Source organism: Macrobrachium nipponense, chromosome 11 (genome assembly GCF_015104395.2).
Source record: "Macrobrachium nipponense isolate FS-2020 chromosome 11, ASM1510439v2, whole genome shotgun sequence".
Taxonomy (NCBI): Eukaryota; Metazoa; Arthropoda; class Malacostraca; order Decapoda; family Palaemonidae; genus Macrobrachium; species Macrobrachium nipponense.
Genome location: NC_061087.1, coordinates 95,885,670 through 95,891,669, shown reverse-complemented (window position 1 = coordinate 95,891,669; position 6,000 = coordinate 95,885,670).

Sequence of the window (6,000 nt, the reverse complement as noted above, 5' to 3'; positions counted from 1 at the left end):
GCAGCAGCAGAAATTCTAGCACCAGGCGAGGAAGTACCGGTATTAGCTGGTACCCCTCTGGTCCCCGTCTTCTTCTTCCTTGCGGAAGGAGAGATGGGCCCTACTCCCGAAGGAGCAGGAGGACCAGCGGAAGGACCCCCCGTCCCACCAGAGTGGGATGAGCCCTGAGAAGTTCCCGAAGGAGCCTTCTTAGGAGGGGTTGAGGCAGCCCTCTTCTTCCGTGGCTGGGTAGCATTGGAAGTCGAAGGGGAACAGGCGGCTGCAGACGACGAAGAAGACGACGACGACACTTCCTCCTCTTCCTCTTCTTCTTCGTCAGCTTCCTCAGGACAGACGTGAGGTCAGCCATCCTGGATGGAGCCGGGGCTGCTGTTGCCGAAGCAACAGGGCCCAGCTGCACCTGTTTGGACAGACCAGTGTCTGGGGCAGCAACACAGTGGGCTGGGATGACATCGGCAGGTACGGGAACAGCAGGAAGAGCAGGAACGGCAGGAGCGGCAGGAACAGCCAGCACAGCATCAGCGGCAGGTACGACAGGTATGGGAGGTAGCACAGGTAGGCCAGGAGACGGGGCAGCAGCCAGCGACATCCTGGGTACCGGCGGCAGGTCCAGGGGCGAGCTCTTTGGGCAGCAGAAGTCCGGGGGAGGCAGCATGGCAAAACCGGGCGGCGGCGGCACGCCCCTCCTCAGTACAGCGGCAATCGGCCCCTGCACAGCGGCTGTCGGAGTCACTGACATCATGTGGGGGGTATATACCAGGTGAGGAGGGACGGCGTACCCTGGAGTAGAGATTGTGGTGGTGGTCACCACTCCATGGGTCACCACTCCATGGAGTAGAGATTGTGGTGGTGGTCACCACTCCATGGGTCACCAATCCATGGGTGACCATCCCAGACCCCGCCAGATGATGGAGCAGCCCCTGGACACTCGGCACACCCTGCAGTCCCAATGACGCCCACACCTGTCCAAGGTCATCCCCCACAGCAGAAGCACCTGCGGAAGCAAGAGTCGGGTACACAGGAGGCGGTCCCCTTCGCACGCGGGTGGACGAGCCCCACCCCGAAAGAACAGAAGACCCCGAATAGAACTGTACGTCGGGGTACCGCGCGCCCTCCTCTACGCTCGACAGATCGGGCGAAGAGAAGGACCTCGATACCCCCCCCAAGGGGAAGGTGCCATATGTGGGAGTTGAGCGTGGGGCAAGAAAGAAGATGAAGTATCTGTTACCAAAGGGGTCGCGGGAGAGCTTTCCGACGACTCTTTGGCAGGCCTTCGCTTCTTCCTGCCCTCATACAACCACCACTGCACCTCCGACCAATCACAACATACAATACAAGGCTCGGCCCGAGAGCATTCTCGCCCTCTGCACCGAGCACAAAGGACATGAGGATCTATTCCTGGAAAAGATCTAAATTTCCCACACTTGTGGCCCTCCACCCCGGGGCACAGTCGCCGGATGATGGGAGGGCGCGGAGATTGATCCGATCCTTGATCCATAATATCACAATCAATTTATATGAAAAATGAAAAGAAGTACTTACAGTTTCACTTTCATACGCAAACAAACCAGTAGTAGGATAAATCACAATAATCCAAAGCATACGACGATGAAGCGGGCAGAGAGTAATGGCAAACACGTCCTCACACCACACGGACGAAAGCAAAAGTGGTTCTTCACCTCCCAGTCGTGCGGCGCGCGCACTGTTGGACAAGCAGTTAACTACCGAACTCCCTTGTTCGAAGCTTACGACCGTCCAGCTGCCGCTAGTTACCTTCCTATTGTAAAAGGACCGATGGTTTGTATATCGTACCGGAACAAAAAAACATTTTCCTTACATCCACGCGTTAACTCTTCCGAAAAAAATCAGAAATTTTTTTGTGCGATTGTCGTAATGTTTGCACCATTTTAAATTAGCCGTTACATAAAGTTTTATATATGAAAATGTGCGCAATATCATGTAAAATACAACAAAAATTGATTGAAGGTTGTAGCTTTTCTCATTTTTGAAATATTAGCATATAAATCACGATAAATAGAAAAAAACCACGTTAAGTCAACTTTGACTCTGCCGAAATAGTCGAAAAACGCAATTGTAAGCTAAAACTCTTACAGTCTAGTAATATTCAGTCATTTATCTTAATTTTGAAACAAATTCGGAGTCTCTATCACAATATTTAGATTTATGGTGAATTTAAAAAAAAACTTTCCTTCCCTCCGCGCGCGGATTCTCCGCTGCAAATCTCGTTATATTTGTTCCCTTTCATATTAGGCGTTTCATAGAGTTTTATATATAAAAATGTGTGCAGTTTCATGTAGAATACAACAAAAAGTAATTGAAAGTTGTAGCTTTTCTTATTTTCGAAATATTTGCATATAAAAAATATATGTAAAAAATTCGACATTTGGTCAACTTTAACTCGTCCGAAATGGTCTAAAACTGCAAATGTAAGCTAAAACTCATATATTATAGTAATATTCAATCATTTATCTTCATTTTGAAACAAATTGAAAGTCTCTAGAACAATATTTAGATTGGGTCCGCGAGTTACGAATTCATGCATCATTTTGTGATAACATTTTCTCTGTGTTGCTTTGATCGTTTTACAATGTGTTATATACCAAAATGATTGCAATTTAGTGTAAAATACAACGAAAAAAAATTAACTCGTTAGCTTCAACAGTTTTACTCACAGCGCGATTTGAATACAATTATATATGAAATTTTGTTTTCGTGCTATCATATATCGCATTATTTATATATGATAATGATATTTTTTCATTTCTGATGGTTGTATACTAAACTTCAGGCAATGACAAAAACAGGAGCCAAAAATGAACTCTTAATCTTGAAAACTAAGCACGCTGGGATTTTTTGAAAAAAATATTTTTTCCGCTTCGGCGCTCACGCCGAGACCCCCTCGGCATACGGGAGACAATTTTTATTATACCCCTTCGGCGTAAGAGGGTTAAATGATATATTTCTATTACCCAAGATGAAAAAACTTGCACTTTACACAAACCCTTTTTATAATATAGTATTTCACAGATCTCTAGATGTGGAATATTGAAGTTAAAATGTTTCAGTTAAATAATGGCCTGTTCCATGGCTGTTCAACCTCTGAGCCTTCAAATCAAAGAATTTCCTCTCTGTATAATACATAAGGAAAAAAAAAGATATCTACCGCATTTGGCCTTGCATAAGAGACATCTCTATTTTACAAGGTCATTTTGTAGAAAAGGACTACTTTAGTATGTTGCAACTTACATTTATTGAAAGAGATTTTAAAGTGATTTGTAGGGAAAAGTGTTTGATTATGCATGAAATAGAATATTGTGAGAGTATACTGGAATAAAGTATGAAATCATAAGTAAATTTACACAGCTGTTTGAAGGAAACTCAATGAAATTTACCATATATAAACAAATTTGTGTGTTACTTTCATAAGTTTGTTATTTATAATAAAACATAGGAAACAAGCAGAAATATCAGTCTGTTACCGCAAACTTACAAAAAATTGCTTACGATACATCAGCAGTTAGCCTGTTAGCCATTTGCAATTAGTGGATGTAAATAAAATCAAAGCACCAGCCTGGTGGCCTGTAGCGGTAACGCATAAACATTTTTTATTTATGGTAAATTTAATTTACTAATTTTCTTTAAAGCTGAGTGTAAGTTTATATTATGGTTTTATACTTTATTTCAGTAACACAATTTACTGTAATAATTACAGTTGTTTTTCAATGTTTTATTATTAGCAACAATTTTTATACTTACCCACTAGGCCTAGCCTACGGCGCTCGGTCTCCCATCCGTAATACTGCCGCATTGGACGCTAAGCAATTTGTTGGTACATTTACAAACACAAAAAAAAAGTGTATCTAATATGCCAGCAAATACATTTATAGTTTTCTTTAATTACTCTCTCCCCTTCTCGATTCATTGTCTATTCTTTAATTATTTCCACGCTTGTTAAATTTCGTGAAGATGACATTCCAATACTATTCCTATTAGTATTACTTTCATATTTGATATACATTACCTCATTTCCTTCACATTGCCTAATACTACTAAGCAATGCTTCTTTTTAATTGACTTCATTGTTTTCATTATTATAGAATTTACTATTGTGGATGTCCAATTTCTATACAATACATAATAATCAGATACAGTACGATCTAAAAATCCTGATAAATTATTAACAACCAAATTCAAACAACCTCGATGAATTTCTTAAAACTTACCTCATAAAATGAATCTCTTTGTTTTCGAAAGACGTGAAATGCCTGATCACAGGAGAAGTTTTGTCGATTATCTGTGTCTGACTGAAAAGAAACGCCACCAATTGGTGACTTGGGTTGCTGACTCAAGAGAGGTTCAGGAGGTGGATTTTCCAGAAACTTCATCAACTGTTTCTCTAAGTCTGTACAAAAGCACTGAATACGAGGATTTTCTGATAACAGAGTAATAGTTGTCCTGTCTAGAAGTTTGATTAGTTCTAACAAGTGAGAGAGGACTTTTGTAGAAAAGTAAACACAGTTATGCAAGTTTCCAAGACAAAATTCACTATCTTCATCACTGTCACTCTCCTCATAATCTATCTAATACACTTACTGTTAATAACTGAATCACATAGTATAACTCTACCATAATACTAGGCACCATATTACACAAAATGAGATCCGCATACACTTGGGCTATCACATCAAGGACGGCTTTCTTTGCACCTGATTGAGAGTAGCTTCCTTGAATTCAGAAGGCTTTCCATTACGTTTCTGCAAAGGAAGGTTAGGTGGTGTATCTTTAAAATTATTGTCTTTGGATGCCACTTCCTGCCATTTCAGTCTCTCCTGTCGTAACATTTCCCATTCTTCCTCCAGAGTTTTGCTTCTTTCTTCACTCACTGAATTGAAAGACGTACTAGGTGACTGACCCTGAGGGAAACCAAACATATTTTTTGAATTTTGGCTAAAGGGGTTTGATTTATTGGAACGAGAAGCTGACACTGGAGTGATGCGAGTTGGATTAATCCTTCGATTTGGCTGTTTTTCCTGCTGTGGTACAGAGCCTACCACAGGAAAAGCAATCTCATCTGTAATATCAAGGGTCCCTGATGTCTGACGCACAATACCACTGTTGTTGTTAATCCTTGCACTGCTACCACGAGGCAATGGACTCCTCTTTTTAATTCCCTTCTTTGTATCACTTTGAAGAAAGTCTCCTAAACTTACTCTCTGTTCACTAAACCTTTTCTCAGAGTTAAAATTCCCCCTTCCACCACGATCACTAGTTTCCTAACTTTGCCGCTTAGCCCAAGAATTTCGTTCTCCGGAAGGATAATCAGGAGAAGTCAACTTGGGACTAGCATATCCTTGTTGATTTGGTGACTTAGTTCTATCTCCCGTTCCTTTAGGTGTAGAACAATAAAGGGTTTTGTTGAGACAAGAAGTCACAGCACCTCTGTTAACTGTCAACGGATATTCTGCCTCACGTAGCAATTGCCCTACATCAGGGACACTTGTACTTTCTCCAAGTTTCCCATTCTGTAAAATAGATTAAAAACTATCAATTATTTGTTGACAAATTTCGTGCTTCTGCAATCAATTAGGAAGAGTCTTACATGTACAGTATGTAAAACAGTTTATTCCTTAAACTAAAATAGATTGAAACATTGAAGATTCTGTCATGTCATAGAAGACAATGCCTGATATAGGGATGTGTGAAAAAAAAAAACAATACCTTGTCTGGAGAGACTAAAAACTTCAGTGTTTTTGCTCGTAGTCACGTGTAGTTCTTTCGTGCACGACTTCTCACTCCAGGGTCTTTCCCTGGGGAGACATACTTGATAGCACGTACCAAGATGGAACATTTATTTGGAGTCAGACCACCTGTCAGTCCAATCTGAAGAATGCTGCATAAAAAAGGATAATGTCAGACATAATAAATACTACACACCTGACCCTTGGTGAAAAAAAAATTATGACTAGTTAATTTTGCATG